Raw genomic sequence first — 17,584 nt, 5'->3', positions numbered from 1 at the left:
GTTTGGAAAACGAAGACTGGGAAAAAAAAAATATCACCTGACTGATAATAGCTATTTCAAATAGCTATTAGACTGAATTCCTCTAACAAGAGTTTGCTTTTAATCAAAAACAAAGTCTCAAAGAAGACTTGGTAAAGACAGTAGCTGTAACTGTGGATCCTGGGGCAGCAGTGATCTGGGAAGAAATCCAGAAGATACCAGAAGCTCGACACAGACAGAAGGGTCATGGGTCTCTGTCTTTGAAAGCTGGCATGCATTTTAGTGTTTCTTTTTTCCCCATTGGTTAGGTTATCATTAGTTAAAATGCAGAAGTTCTATTTCATTTCTCTCCTGCTCCTGTCCTTTGCTCTCCTTTATCCAGCAAAGAGAATGATTCAATCGCAGGTCAGTACATAGTTACTAACCTCCCACATGCATACATCCCACCCCATGTCCCCATCAAAAAAAGAAAAGCAGAACACAGTGATTGGTGAGCAGCCTCACCAGTGTCCTGACAGTTACTCTGTGTCTCACTAGTTCCCGAGGAGGACCTGGTGGAGGAACTCCCCCAGGGCTGGAATAAGGAACGAGAGCTGAGCACCCTGAAGGTAAGATCACATGTCTTTATCTGGGATGAGACTGTTGCTTCACTTCTTTAGTTTTAATTCAGTCAAATATAATTGTAGTAGTCTGACAATATATGTTATCACTGATATGTAAAATTTACTTGGTTGGGGGAATATTGAGGATAAATCTGTTATCAGCACAGACCTGATTCAAAAGGACATTTGAAAAAGACAGCATCAGTTACTACTGCATAGCAGTACGTACTTTCCTCAGCAGAAATTTTTCCTCCTTGAAAAATATTTTTTTAAATTGCTGGTCAAAGTGAAACTGAGAGATCTTATGTGAAATAGGTCAGCCTTTTCAACAGGGGGTCCTCTCTGTCTTCTTTTGGAGCCATTGACTTAAAGAGTTTTTGTTTTCTGAGGACAAAAATAAGATCACAGAAGACTTAGTGCTGACATCCTCACACTGTTTTCTTCTCTCTAATCATAGGTGCATGGAACAGCCAAAGAGATTGCTTCATATACAAATATCTACATCCCTCTGCTCAGATACATTCAAAATGACGAAGGTGGGGCTCTTTGCCGCCTCTAGTTAGAGAGGAGCCCTGAATTTGGGTTCCTACAGGTGGTGAGGTCTGTGGGCACAGAGCAAGAGATTGACCTCCCAGGAAAAAGTGCTGGCCCCATTCTAGTGTCTCCAGAAGCAACTGCATCATTTAGATAGTGTGGAATTGTATGAATGAGGGTTTTTGGAGGTTGGGGATGGGTTGAACTCACATAGTGTGATTATGATTCTGCCTGTGTGTGTATTTTCTCAGGAGATATTTCCTACTAGACAATTAACCTGACAATTTTCTTTGCAAAAAATCTTATCACCACTGCATACACTCTGTGCCTTCCCTCTCATGCCTTCAACATAGCTCTTCCCCAGATTCGGTTCGTGTTCCCTTTAGATGGCTGGAGATGGTACAAAGATCAATGTTCTCAGCTTCTGATCTCTTAAGTGGAAAAGTCAAACTGAAAACCCAGAGCTGGGTCTGAGTATGAATGCTCTGGACCCCTGACCTGCCTGTGTCAGTGAGACGAGTGATACTCGGTCATGGAGCAAGGGGTCCCTGCTCCATGTTCATGCCTGGAAGTACTAGTAGCTCCAGAGGTCCAGACCCTGCCCTTCATTATAAGGTGGCCTCTGTGGTCACAGAACCCAGGACAGCTACTGCGGGGTTACTGACCAACTTCAGCAGAGTCATTAGTGTGAAAGTTACCTCTGGACCCTCATCCTTCTGACAGCTCACAGAGAGTTGTGGAGCTTCATGTAGACAATACAGGTCACATTCATCAGTGTAGGTGTCAGAGCTTAAGCTAGGGCACACACAGATAAGAATGAGGTAGATGTGTTACTGTATTGGGTAGCATTACCATAAGCCTTTCGTTTGATGAAATCCTGCAGGGCACACCTGAGGGATAGTGGCAACTAAGAACTCAAAGTAAAACTTGATTGTCAGCCTGGTGACCATGACTCTTGCTGAAAATCTCCTACCTGGCTGGTTTAGAGATGGTTAATGCTTGCTCTGTGCTTTCTCAAATCAGTTGTTCAAATAAATGTATGACTCTTGTGAGTATGGACAGCAGCTGACTCAGTGGACAGGCACAGGCTGTATAGAAAATAAATATGTATACAGAAATATAGTATTATTGATAGTGGCTAAATTTAAATGGTAGGAATTCAGTATTATCAAAACTTGTTGTTTTTTTTTTTTTTTAATTTTCTTTAAGATAAGTGATTAGTGAATTAATAGAATAGCATACATTGCCCAGGCTTGAATTCAGTCCTCTAAGAGTTCATTTCTAATCAAGTACAAAGTCCCATGGAAAACATGATGTAGTAGCAGCAACTGTGGATCCTGGAGAAAGAATGATCTGGGAAAATATCAAGAGACAGTGGCAATTTAGCAGGAGCTCAAAATAAGCAGAGGGAGTCGTGGGTCTCTTTCATTGAACAGTAGCATTCATTTTAGAGTTTTCCTTTTTTTTAGACTGAATATTTCCTTTTGATTAGGTTCCTTTTAGCTAGAGGGCAAAACTCTGTTTTCATTTCCTTCCTCTTCCAAAGAGGACGGATGAACTCAAGTTCAGCCCATGCTTATTAACCTCCCACATCCAAACACACCAGCCCGTGTCCACACAAAGAGAAAACCCCCTGAATGATTCCTGAGCAGACTCACCAGTGTTCTAACAGCTACTCTGTGTCCCTCTAGACTTCACTGAGGACCTGCCAGTCAACCCAGCTTGTGACAGGACAGAAGGGACTGGATGTTTCTCCAAGGCAAGCTGTTTTTTTTTTTTTTTTTTTTTTTCCTGATCTGAGATAGAAATATTGCTTAATTTCTCTTTAGGTAGAATTAAGTTATGAGTCTTTGAGGGTATCTGTCCCAGATAGAAATAATTCCCTTGGTTGAGATATTGTGGAATGAAAGTCTTATTACCAACTCACAATGCCTCAGTCCACAGGATATTAAAATTGTTACCACCCATTACACCCTGTAGGGTACAGCATTCTCTCTCCTTCAGCAACCTTTCCTTTAAAGAAAACAATTCTGCAATTTGCAACACAAATGGACTTGGAAGTTCCATCCTCCAGGCAAAGTTCTTCCCTTTCATCCTGAATACCAGTGATTTGATCTTGTTGGGTTCCCTGGACTCCACTGCTGTTCCTCATCAGGTTTTCTTCTCTCACCAAATGAACCAAAGATTGTGCATCAATGTGATATTATCCTCATAGTGTCTTCTGTACTTGCAGGTGGCCCTTTCAACATGTGAAAGTGGTATGTTTTCTAGAACCTTTCTCTTGGGGAGAAAAAACTTAGTAGATGAGAAAGTTGGGGTTTTCTCACTGGTTTTAGTGTAGAGGTCAAGCTGATTCTAAATTCCTTCTGGGAATGACTATAGGGGTCCTGGTGATAGAAAATAGCTTATAAGTAGAATAATGTGGAAGATTACTGTAGTTCCAGGAAAAAGCTGTATTTTGGTTGATAGTGTAGGTTTGTGTCCATGGAACTAGGTATGTCTCTTTGTGTAAAGAATAGAGTGATTCTTTGTGTGTATGTGATTTTTTTGTGTGTTGTGTTTTCCTCAGTTTATGTTACCCTAAACATCACTGTTACTGGTGTCAACTTCTCACCCAAAATTCACATCACCATTACACAATGAATGAGCATCTATATAAGAATTAAACAAAGTATACACATTCACTGTATGCTTGATTATATACCAAGTGAAATCCTTTAACCTGGAAGGCAAATCCCATCGCTACCCAGGGAAAAGTTTACAGGATTCTTTTAAATTTGTATTAATTTTTTTTTTATTTTCTTTTTTTTCTCATTTATTTTTATTAGTTGGAGGCTAATTACTTTGCAATAATGTAGTGGTTTCTGTCACACATTGACATGAATCAACCATGAATCTACACGTATTCCCCATCCCGATCCCCTCTCCCACCTCCCTCTCCACCTGATCCCTCTGGGTCTTCCCAGTGCACCAGGCGCAAGCACTTGTCTCATGCATCCAACTTGGGCTGATGATCTGTTTCACCCTTGATAATATACATGTTTTGATGCTGTTCTCTTGAAACATCCCACCCTCGCCTTCTCCCACAGAGTCCGAAAGTGTGTTCTGTACATTTGTGTCTCTTTTTCTGTTTTACATATAGGGTTATCGTTACCATCTTTCTAACTTCCATATATATGTGCTAGTATATTGCATTGGTCTTTATCTTTCTGGCTTACTTCACTCTGTATAATGGGCTCCAGTTTCACCCATCTCATTAGAACTGATTCAAATGATTTCTTTTTAATGGCTGAGTAATATTCCATGGTGTATATGTACCACAGCTTCCTTATCCATTCATCTGCTGATGGGCATCTAGGTTGCTTCCATGTCCTGGCTAGTATAAACAGTGCTGTGATGAACATTGGGGTGCATGTGTCTCTTTCAGATTTGGTTTCCTCAGTGTGTATGCCCAGAAGTGGGATTGCTGGGTCATATGGCAGTTCTATTTCCAGTTTTTTAAGAAATCTCCACACTGTTCTCCATAGCGGCTGTACTAGTTTGCATTCCCACCAACAGTGTAAGAGGGTTACCTTTTCTCCACACCCTCTCCAGCATTAATTGCTTGTAGACTTTTGGATAGCATCCATCCTGACTGGCGTGTAATGGTACCTCATTGTGGTTTTTATTTGCATTTCTCTGATAATGAGTGATGTTGAGCATCTTTTCATGTGTTTGTTAGCCATTTGTATGTCTTCTTTGGAGAAATGTCTGTTTAGTTCTTTAGCCCATTTTTTGATTGGGTCATTTATTTTTCTGGAATTGAGTTGCAGGAGTTGCTTGTATATTTTTTGAGAGTAATCCTTTGTTGCTTCATTTGGTATAAATTTGTATTAATTTTTTTAATTGGCCATGCTGGGTCTTCATTATTGCACAGGCTTTTCTCTACTTGTGGCAAGCCAGGGCAACTCTAATTGTGGTGTGTAGGCTTCTCACTTTCGTGGCTTCGTTTGTTGCAGAACATGGGTTCTAGGGCTCTCAGGCTTCAGTAGTTTTGGCACGTGGGCTCAGCAGTTACAGCTTTTGGGCTCTAGAACACAGGCTCAGTCATTGTGGCCTGGCTTATATGCTCTGAGACATATGGAATCATTCCAGACCAGGGATCCAGTCTCTATCTTTTGCATTGTCAGGTAGATTCTTAACCACTGAGCCACACAGGAAGACTTACAGGAATGTTAATGAGCAAAACTGTTTCAGAATCCCCCTTATTGTGTCAATCACACCTTCATTTAATAGTAAATCTCATCTCTTAGTAGGTCTTATAATGTTTTGATTGGTCATGATTCATCACTCTGCTACTTCCCTCATTCAAACTCTTTTCTATTAGAGCTCCTGAATGAATCCTCCCCACTCACCCATGGCCCCCAGTACTGGAGAGGCTCCTTCCTTCTGCAGGGAGTCCCTGGTTGTACCCACATGCCGCACCTGGTTCTAGAGGAATCTGACAAAGGAGGAGCCTCCAGGCATGGATGTAGGAAATTCAGTCCAGTTTTGCCTCTTAAGCTTTGAAGTGTCCAGTCAGTCCTGTTAACTCAATGCACCGTGATGTTCAGCACAGCTCTAGAACTTTTCCATCTTTCTATTAAAACTGTGTAATCATTGAACAGACCCTCCCTGTGTCAACCTCTTTCCAGTTCTTGGAACCACCATTCTACTCTCTGTTTCTCTGAGTTTTCCTTTGGATACCTCAGGTAAATGGAATTGAGCAGTGTTTATCTTCCTGTGACTGGCTAATTTCAGTCTTACCAATATCCTCCCGCTTCATTAATTATTTCAAGTGACAAGATTGCCTTCATTTTTAAAGACTGAATCACATTCCAGTGTATGTATATAGCATGTTTTCTTTATTGATTTACCTGCCAGTGGACACTGGGAAGTTTCCCTATATTGGTTGTTGTGTACAATGTGGCAATGGATATGAGATTGTAGGTATCTCCTGGACATTCTCATTTTATCTCCTTTGTATGTAAACTCAAATAAATGATTGTTGGATCTTATGATAAGTCTCTTAATTTTTTGAGGGACTTCTAAACTGTTCCATAATGGCTATGCCATTTTCCATTCCCACCAACAGGGCACAAAGGTTCTACTTCTCCACATCCTTGCTAACATCTGTTGTTTTCCTTTTATAATACATATCCTGAAAAGTGATATCTCTTTTTGACTTGATTTCCATTTCACTGACACTTAGTAATGTTAGACACTTTTCTTACATATATTTATCATTTCTATGAAGAAATGTTATTGAAGCATTTTACACATTTTTTAAACTCAGTTATTTGCCTGCTGTTGTTTTGAAGTTGAGTTGTAGTACCTTCTTATATATTCTGGATTTGGTCCCTTATTCAAAGTTTGCAGATACTTCCTCTCCTTCTATAGGTTGTATTTCTGTTGATTGTTGAGGAGACTATCCTTTCTTCTCTTTGTAATTTTAGGACCTTGGCAAAGATCACTTGGCCACACATGTGTCAATTTATTCATGATTCCCTTCTTATGGTTCACTGGTCTCTCTTCCTGTTTTGTTGCCAGTAGAACACTGTTTTGACTGTTGTGGCATTCTTATGTGTTTTGAAATCAGGAAACCTTAAGGCCCCATTGATCTTTGCCCTCAAGATTGTTTTTTTCTCTTTGGGTTTCATCTGGGTTATATAAATGTTAGTATTTTGGGTTTTATTTTTTTCCCATTTCTAATGGAAATGTCTTGAGATTTTGTGAGTGGTTTATGTTGTCTAAATCAAAGACTTTTAAAAAAGAAAGAAACTGAGATTTACTGGTGGGATTTCCATGGGTGCATGTGGACAGGATCACTGTTAGGTTGTTGCCAGGGAGTTTGATGAGATGGGGTAGTGCTGTTGGGTTAATAGAATGAACTTTTGGTCACTGAGGGAAGGAGGGTCTGTCTGTTGATTCTCAAGGAGAATCTTGGGGTGCAGCCTCCAGGTTGTGAGTATGAAGATGATGTTCAAAAAGAACGTGGGGCTCTGTTGTCTTCCACTGCAGGGTCTAGAGCATGATGGCGAGTTGATAGAGGCAGAATTTTAGTGAGGAAAGACTCGAGCTCCTGCCCATTCTTAGCTAGCACTTGATCCAGGCTGCTGGAATCAGTCTCAGATCAGCTCTGAGACTTTGAGCATCACAGACTTAATTAAGCCACCAAAGCCCAGCACAGAGGGCCACCTCCCCAGTTAACGCACATTAACTCCTCATCCAGACTTGATCAGGTTAAAGGGAAGCTAATTCTTGGTAAAGCCACCATGTGACCTTTGGTTTAGAAGGCTCTGAGACAAATTGACAGCCAAACAGACCACTGGCCACTCAGCAAGGTGACCTGGGCATTTAAAAGTCTGTTGTGACACAGTTGAGTGTATGAAGAGTCTGTGGAGGATGGACAGAGTTGGAATCTTGTGGTCTTTCTGAGGGGTTTTGCTCAGAAGAAGCTTGTATTTTGGATCAGGAATTGAAATATAGAGACAAATGGTGGAAGGACGATTTGAGCTGTTTCAGGCTGAGGCATCTTCTCAAGGGCATCAACTCTCATCCACAGAAAATTAGGCGCAGGAGAATTTGAGAGATGGGGACATTCATCATTGTGTGACTCTTGGAAAGTCACTTGATCTCTCTAAATTTCAACACTCTCCAATGTAACATATGGCTTACAGCCCCTACTTTGTTCCCTATTCCTCCCCAACAGGGATGGGTGTCAGAGGAGGTAATCATAGATAGTCTCCATGAGCTGTAAAGCCTTGTTTCTGTGAAAAAGCAGGAGTAAGTTTCCAACCCCACTTACTTGGAGCCATCCAAATGCTCTCTCTGCTTTCAACCACTACTAAAGGTCCACCTTAATCTTGCCATCATTGAAGACTGAACACTTATAGAACATTTATGAAGCAACAGTGCTTGATTTTTCTATTTATTTATTCGTCTATCTATCTATTTATCTATTTGGCTGCATTGGGTCTTAGTTGTGGCATGTGGGATCTCCCTTGCATCTTGCAGATCTTTCGTTGCAGGACACTGACTCTCCAGCTGTGACACTTGGGCTCAGTAGCTGCAATATGTGGGCTTAGTTGCTCTAAGCCAGGTGTGGGATCTTAATTCCCTTACCAGAAATAAAATCCCCATTTGTACATTGCAAGGCAGATTCTTAACCACTGGACTGCCAGGGAAGTCCCTCCTTTATTTTTCTAATATTTTAAGTGTACATAATCAATCTTGGCCTCATAAAACTAAAAATAGGCCATGTTAACATTTCTCCAACTCAGCACAGGGAACTGAGGCAAAGAGGGATCCATACGTCTTTCCCAAGCACCTGCTTCTCCTGGACAGGATCTGAATCCAGCCCATCAGGCATGGTCACCATGCTCTGCTGAGCTTCTGGGTCTCAGTTAAACAGAGATGTTTGTCTGCACAGCCAGGCTGTGGGTGTGTTCAGTGCACATAAACCGCAGACCTTCCTAAGTTCACCTTGGATTCAGGAGGCCCTGCTAGGCATCTGGTGAGGAAGGGGACTGAGGATTGAACTATGGATCAATTGTTATTTGTTTTTCTGTGGTCCTCTGCCAACAAGATGTCAACAGCTCTCACCTTTATAATGCATTTCCCAGGATGCTTCACCCAGAAGGCCGGAAGAAACATTGCTCAGCGGTTCAAGAGCATCAACCTCCAGCAGGGTGAACAGGGTTCATTGTTGGACACGAAATAAGGTGCACCTTAAAACTGACCCACTTGCAGGTACCATGGAAATTTTCTCATTAATTTTACTCAAGAGTAATTATTGTGGTATGTTCAGTGTCTCATATTTAAGAAAAAACTGAAATATTAAGCAATGTTCATTTATTTCATGTGTTCAAATGGCAACTTACTACATCAGGTGGTACTGTTTTAACTATGGAAAGAAAGATGTATTTTAAATTCAACATCTGGTTCATGTTTAAGAGTGAAGATCGTCTCTAGCTATGGTTTGGACTTTAACTAACTTTTTAACATTAGCTGTGATATGTTCCTCCCTAAAGCCATGTTTCAAGATTTCTTTAAATTATTAGACTTTATTTATAACAGGATCACATTGACATAAAAGTTGTAAAAGTAGTACAGAAAATTCCTATATCCTATCACTTCAGTTTCAGCTATCATATGTTACTCAGAGATAACATATATGTGGAAGATTTATTGCAATTATTGAGATAATATATTTTTAGCAATTAAAAATCCATAGTTCACCTTAGATTCACAGTTTTTATTGCTACACAATGCTATTTTAAATATTCACAATATTATTTATCACCATTATGGTACCATACTGAAATCCATACACTAACATATACAACATATTATCAGTACTCCCATGATAGAAACAACCCAAAGACCATCATGTGATGAATGGATAAAAGAAATATATATACACACACACACACACACACACACTCATAATGGGATACTATTCAACCATAAAAATGTGCTAAAGATTGAAATATACTACAACATGGATGCACCAAATAATACAAAAATGTATTATTGAAAGAATATAATAATTATTGTATTATTGAAAAAAAATGGCTAGTGAAAGAAGGCAGGCACAGAAAGACAAATATTGTATGATTCCACTGGTTTAGTGTATGTAGAACAGGCAAACACACAGAAACTGGAAACAGAAATTAACAAAGCCAAGAGGCAAGAGGGAAGGTGGATTATGACTTAGTAGGTACAGCGGTTATATTGGATCTGATGAAAATGATTTAAATGTAGATGGTGTTGATAGGTACCATTGTGAATACAGAAAATGCTGCATTACTTTTTAATTCTTAAAAGTTATGAAAATAATAAATATAATGCATCTTTGATCACAATGCTCAATTGCTAAGTTGTGTCTGACTGTGAGCCCATGGACAGCAGCACACTAGCCTACCCTGTCTTTTACTATCGCTTGGAGTTTGCTCAAATTCATGTCCATTGAGTCGATGATGCCATCCAGCCATCTCATCCTCTGTGACCCCTCCTTTTTCTCCTGCCCTCACTCTTTCCCAGCATCAGGGCTTTTCCAGTGAGTCTGCCCTTTATATCAGGTGACCAAAGTATTGGAGCTTCAGCATCAGTCCTTCTAATGAATATTCAGGGTTGATTTCCTTTAGGATTAACTTGTTTGATCTCATTGCTGTCCAAGGAACTCTCAAGAGTCTTTTCAGCACTACTGTTCTAAAGCATCAATTCTTGGGACTCAGCCTTCTTTATGGTCCAAGTCTCACAAATGCACATGACTACTGAAGCATAGTGTGATTTTTAGTGTTTCCCTTTGTTAGACTGACAATTTCAAGTCAATCAGGTTCCCCTTAGCTAGAAAGTTAAAGGCTCTCTGACTCATTTCTGAAACGTTCATCTCCTTTGCCTTCCTCCACCCATGAGGAAGGTTGTCCAACAGATCTCAGTCCACACTTATTAACCACCCACATCCGTATACTCCCCCCACATGTCTGCATTAACAAGGTATTCCTGATCAGCATCACAGATGTCCTGACAATCCCTCTATGTCCTCCTAGAGTCCCCTAAGGACCAACTGGAGGAGGTCTCCAATTCAAAGTTGGAGGAAGAGGCTATGCCCACCTCTGTGGTAAGTGCCCCTTACTTATCTGAGATAAAACTATTGCTTCGTGACTTTATGTTTTTAGCCGAATTCAGATAAAATTTCAAAATATCCAAGACAGCTGATATATGCAGTTTTTAACTTGATGGATGAATGCTGAGTCTTACCCAGCAGACAACTTACTCAAAAGGAAATTTTTCAAAGATGGCAACATAAATTTAAAACTGTAGTCAGGAGCAGTTTCCTCAGCAGAAATTGTTCCTTCTTGAAATAAAATTTTGTAATTGCTGGTCAAAAGGGGCTGGAGAGATATTCTAGAAAAAGCTCCAGCCTTCCCCACAGGTGTCCTCCATGTTTTGTTTTGGGGCTATGGACTCAACAAAACTTTCCCATTTGGTTTTATGAGAACAAAACTAGAATGAAAGACCTGAATACATAGTACTCAAGATGCTGAAACCCTTACACTGTTTTCTTCTCTCTACTCACAGGCATGCAAAGCAACCTATGAACATGGTAAGTATTCAGGGAACATTTTTCTTCTGAGGAACAATCTAGCTGAGGAAGGTGGAGTTCTCTTGCTGACTTTGGCTGGAGAGGCACCCTGATGCTGGATTTCTATGGGGTTGAGGCCTGGGGGTGCAGAGAAGAGACTGATCTTCCAGGGAAAAACCGTGTCTGTGTTCCATGGTCCCTGGGAATAACTACATCATTTAGATGATGCTGGTTTGTGTGAATCAGGGTTTGGGGCCCGTGTGTGGGCCTATGTGGTGTGATTTTGAAGCTCTGTGTGTGTGTGTTTCCTCAGGACATGTTCCCTGTTACACAGCACAAGTCAACTGAGAACTTTCTAAACACTCTTGTCACACTGCCCCCTGGCTATACATTACCTGATTCTTTCCTCAATTCAGCCATTCCTCAAGTTTGGTTAATATTCATTTTCCTCAGATGGACGTGCTGCTAAAAAATGGCCCAAACTCTTAACTTCCTAAATGGAAAAGCCAAACTGAGGACCTCAGGGTGGTCCCAGTGTGTCTGCTCTGGACCCCTGACCTGAACTTATCACTCAGCCTTGAAATCCTAGTCATGGAGCAAGGGGGTCCCTGCATTTATATTTATGCCTGGATGTACTAGCAGCTCCAGAAGTCCAGACCGTGCTGATCATTATAAAGTAGGCTAAGTGGTCACAGGACCCAGGGCAAGCATAGGTGGGTTAACAGCCAACTTAGCATAGTCATTAGTGTGAAAGGCACCTCGGGACTCACATTCTCCTGGTCAACTCAGCTTCTGAGAGTTGTGTGGCCTTGTGCAGACACTGTAGGTCATATCTGCTGGTGCTACTGTTGTTGCTTAAACAAGAACAAAAACAGATTATCATCAGGGGGATATTTTATTGTACTGGTTGACATTACCATAAACCTTCCATTGATTAAACCCTATAGCACACACTCAAGGGAAGGTGTCAAATAGATCTCACAGTAGATCTTAATAGCTAACTTGATAGTTAGCCTAGTGACCATGACTTTTGTTGTAAACCTCCTCACAGCTTGGTCAGAGACAGTCAGAAGTCAACTCATAGTATCTCTCCATCATGAGCTGTCCCAAAAATATATGACTTCTGTGAGTGTGGGCAGTAACTGACTCAGTGGACATACAAACGTTGTTTGGCAAATAAAGACTGGGAAAAAATACCACATGATTGATAACAGCTATTTTGAATTCAGTCCTCTAAAAGAGTTTGCTTTTTATAAAGAACAGAGTCTCATAGAAGACTTAATAAGCACAATAGCTATAACTGTGGATCCTGAAGAGGCCATGATCTAGGAAGAAATCCAGAAGATATAAAATTTAGCAGAAGTTCTAAACAGGCAGAAGAATCATGGGTCTCTGTCATTGAAAGTTGGCATGCATTTTAGTTTTTTTTTTTTTCTTTTCTCTCAAAAGGTTAGGCTATCACTAGTTAAAATGCAGAAGGTTTCTTTCTTTTCTTTCCTGCACCTCTCCTATGCTCACCTTCATTCAGGAAAGAGGATGATTCAACAGCAACTCAGTTCATAGTTACTAACCTTCCTCATGCATACATTCCACCCCATGTCCCCATCAAACAAACAAACAAACCAAACATTGAGTGATGGGTGAGCAGCCTCACCTGTGCCCTGGTGTCTGTTTTGTGTCCCTATAGCTTCCCATGAGAACCCAGGGGTGAAACTGCACCAGGCCTGGGCTAAGGGACAGCCTCTGAGTACTCGGAAGGTAGGTTCAACTGTCTTTATCTGTGATAAGACTGTTACTTCATGTCTCTATTTTTTTATTCAATAAAATACAGTTATCTATGTAAGCTGACAATGTACATTGTCACTGATGTATGCAGTTCCTTGGCTGGGGAAATGCCAAGTATAAAGCTATTATCAGCTCAGATTTGATTCAAAAGGACATTAAAAAACAAACAAACAAGCAAACAAACAAAAGCACAGCATCTCCAACCAAAAGACACAGACTGGCTGAATGGATACTAAAACAAGACCCATATATATGCTGTCTATAAGAAACTCACTTCAGACCAAAAGACACATATAGACTGAAAGTGAGAGGATGAAAAAATATTTTCCTTACAAACAGGAAGCAAAAGAAAGCTGGAGTAGCAATCCTCATATCAGACAAAACAGACCTTAAAATAAAGAATGTTATAAGAGATAAGAAAGGACAATGCATAATGTTCAAGGGATGAATCCAAGAGGAAGGCACAACAATTGTGAATATCTATGCACCCAACATAGGAGCACCTCAGTACAAAAGACAAACACTAACAGACATAAAAGGAGAAATTGACATTAACACAATAATCTTTAATAACAATAATCTAATAAATTTTAACAACTCACTCACACCAATAGACAGATCACCAAAACAGAATATTATTAAAGAACCACAGGTCTTAAATTATGCATTAGATGAGATGGATCTCACTGATTTCTTCAGGACATTTCATCCATATGCAGACCAATACAGCTTCTTCTCAAGTACACATGGATCATTCTCCAGGACAGACCACATCTTGGGTCACAAATCAACTCCAGAAAATTTAAGAAAATTGAAATCATATAAAAAATCTTCTCCAACCACAATGCTATGAGACTAGATATCAATTACAAGAAGAAAAAAAAAACTGTAGGAAATACAAACACATGGAGATTAAACAACACATTTCTAAATAACAAACATGCTACTGAAGAAATCAAAAGGGAAATCAAAAAATTCTAGAAGCAAATGATAATAAAAGCATGACAACTCAAAACCAATGGGATGCAACAAAAGCAGTTCTAAGAGAGAAGTTTATAGCAATACAATCCTACCTCAAGAAACAAGAAAAACCTCAAATGGACAATCTAACTTTACACCTAAAACAACTGGAAAAAGAAGAAGAACAACAACAAAAAATTAGTAGAAGAAAAGAAATCATAAAGTTATGAGCAGATATAGTGAAGAAGAAATGATAAAAGCAACAGTAAAGATTAATAAAACTAAAAGTTGATTCTTTGAGAAGATAAACAAAATTGACAAATCTTTAGTCAGACTCATCAAGAAAAAAAGAGAAGAATCAAATCAACATAATTACAAATGAAAAAGGAAAGGTCACAACAAGTAATGCAGAAATAGAAAGGAGTATAAGACCATTATGAGTATCTATATGGCCATAAAAAGGATAGCCTGGAAGAAATGGACAGATTCTTAGAAAAGTTCAATCTTCCAAGACTAAACTAGGAAGAAATAGAAATTATGAACAACCCAACTGCAAGCACTGAAATTGAAGCTGTGATGAAAAAAGAAAGAAAGAAAGAAAGAAAAAAAGATCCCAAAACATACCAAAACCAGACAAAGATGACACAAAAACAGAAAACTATAGGACAACATCACTGATGAATATAGATGCAAAAATCCTTAACAAAATTTTAGCAAACAGAATTCAGCAAGATATCAAAAAGCTCATATACCGTGATCAAGTTGGGTATATTCCAGGGATGCAAGGATTCTTCAATAAATGCACATCACTCAATGTGATACACCATATTTGCAAATTTAAAGATAAAACCCATGTGATCATCTCAATAGATGCAGAAAAACATGTGACAAAATTCAGCACACATTCATGATTAAAACTCTCCAAAAAATGGGCATAGAAGCAACCTCCCTCAACATAGTAAAGGCCATATATGATAAGACTACAGCAAACATTATTCTCAATGGTGAAAAATTGAAATCATTTCCCCTAAGATCAGGAAGAAGACAAGAGTGTCCACTTTTGCTGCTATTTTTTTAAACCTAGTTCTGGAAGTCCTAACTACAGCAATCAGAGAGGAAAAAGAAATAAGAGGAACCCAAATTGGAAAAGAAATAAAGCTTTCAGTGTTTGCAGATGACATGATACTGTACATAAAAAACCCTAAAGATAACATGAGAACATTACTAGAGCTAATTTAGCAAAGTTGCAGGATACAAAATTAATACACAGAAATCACTTGCATTTCTATATACTAACAATAAAAAATCAGAAAGAGAATTTAAGGAATCAATCACATTCACCATTGCAAGAAAAATAATTAAATATCTAGGAATAAATTTACCTAAGGTACACAGAAAATTATAAGACACTAATGAAAGAAACCAAAGATGACATAAACAGATAGAAAGATATTCCATGTTCCTGGGTAGGAAGAATCAATATTGTGAAAATGATTATACTACAGAATGCAATCTACAGATTCAATGCAATCCCTATCAAATTACCAATGCAGTTTTCACAGAACTAGAACAAAAATTCACAATTCATATGGAAACACAAAAGACCCTGAATAGTCAAAGCAGTCTTGAGAAACAAGAATGGAGATGGAGGAGTCAACATTCCTGATTTCAGATTATACTGCAAAGCTACAGTCATCAAGACAGTATCGGGCTGGCACAAAAGCAGAAATATAGACCAATGAAACAAGATAAAAAGCCCAGAAATAAACCCATGCACCTTATGGGTACCTTATTTTTAACAAGGAGGCAAGAGTATACAATGGGGCAAAGAAACCTCTTCAATAAATGGTGCTGGGAAAACTGCGCAGCTACATGTAAAAGAATGAAATTAGAAAAGTTCCTAACACCATACACAAAGATAATCTCAAAATCGATTAAAGACCTAAATGTAGGTCTTTAAAAGAAACTATAAAACTCTTATAGGAAAACATAGGCAGAACGCTCGATGACCTAAATCAAAACAAGATCCTCTATGACCCACCTCCTAGAGTAACAGAAATGAAAACAAAAGTAAACAAGTGGGACTCGATTAAAATTAAATGCTTTTGCAGAGCAAGGTGCAAATTCAACCCTCAGAATGGGAGAAAATAATAGGCAAATGTAACAACTGAAAAGGATCAATTTCCAAAAATATACCTGCAGCTCATACAACCCAATGCCAGAAAAACAAACAACCTAATCAAAAAGTGGGAAAAAGACCTGAACAGACATTTCTCCAAAGAAGACATGTAGATGGTTAACAAACACATGAAAAGATGCTCAAAATTGCTCATTATTAGAGAAATTCAAATCAAAACTACCATGACTTATCACCTCACAGTAAACAGAATGGCCATCATCAAAAAGTCTACAAACAATAAATGTTGGAGAGGGTGTGGAGAAAGGGGACTGGTCTTGCACTTTTTGTGGGAATGTAAATTGATACATCCACTATGGAAGACGGTTTGAAGATACCTTAATAAACAAGGAATAAAGCCACCATAGGACCCAGCAATCCCATTTGTAGGCATATACCCTAAGGAAACCAAAATTGAAAAAGACTCATGAATCCCATTGTTCATTGCAGCACTATTTACAATAGCTAGAACATGGAAGCAATCTAGATGTCCATCAACAGATGAACGGATAAGCAAGTTGTGGTACATATACACAATGAAATAGTCAGTTCAGTTCAGTCCCTCAGTCATGTCCGACTCTTTGTGACCCTATGAATCACAGCACGCCAGTCCTCCCTGTCCATCTCAAACTCCCGCAGTTTACTCAAACTCATGCCCATCGAGTCGGTGATGTCATCTAGCCAGCTCATCCGCTGTCATCCCCTTCTCCTCCTGCCCCCAATTCCTCCCAGCATCAGGGTCTTTTCCAATGAGTCAACTCTTCACATGAGGTGGCCAAAGTATTGGAGTTTCAGCTTCAGCATCAGTCCTTCCAATGAACACCCAAGACTGATCACCTTTAGAATAGACTGGTTGGATTTCCTTGCAGTCCAAGGGACTCTCAAGAGTCTTCTCCAACACCACAGTTCAAAAGCATCAATTTTTCAGTGCTCAGCTTTCTTCACAGTCCAACTCTCACATCCACACATGACCACTGAAAAAACCATAGTTTTGACCAGACGAACCTTTGTTGGCAAAGTAATGTCTCTGCTTTTTAATATACTATCTATGTTGGTCATAGCTTTCCTTCCAAGGAGTAAGCATCTTTTAATTTCATGGCTGCAGTCACCATGAAATGGAATATTACTCAGCCATAAAAAGGAATGCATTTGAGTCAGTTCTGATGAGGTGGATGAAGCTAGAACCTATTATACAGAGTGAAGTAAATCAGAAAGAGAAAGATAAATATAGTATTCTAACGACTACATACAGAGTCTTGAAATATGGTACTGAAGAATTTATTTACAGGGCACCAATGGAGAAATATACATAGAGAATAGACTGATGGACATGGGGAGATGGGAGGAGAGGGTGAGATGTATGGAAAGAGTAACATGGAAACTTACATTTCCATATATAAAATAGATAGCCCATGGGAATTTGCTGTGTGGTTCAGGAAA

This window comes from Muntiacus reevesi, chromosome 5 (assembly GCF_963930625.1).
Source record: "Muntiacus reevesi chromosome 5, mMunRee1.1, whole genome shotgun sequence".
Taxonomy (NCBI): domain Eukaryota; kingdom Metazoa; phylum Chordata; class Mammalia; order Artiodactyla; family Cervidae; genus Muntiacus; species Muntiacus reevesi.
The sequence above is the reverse complement of the archived record's forward strand: the minus strand, read 5'-3'. Positions refer to the sequence as shown.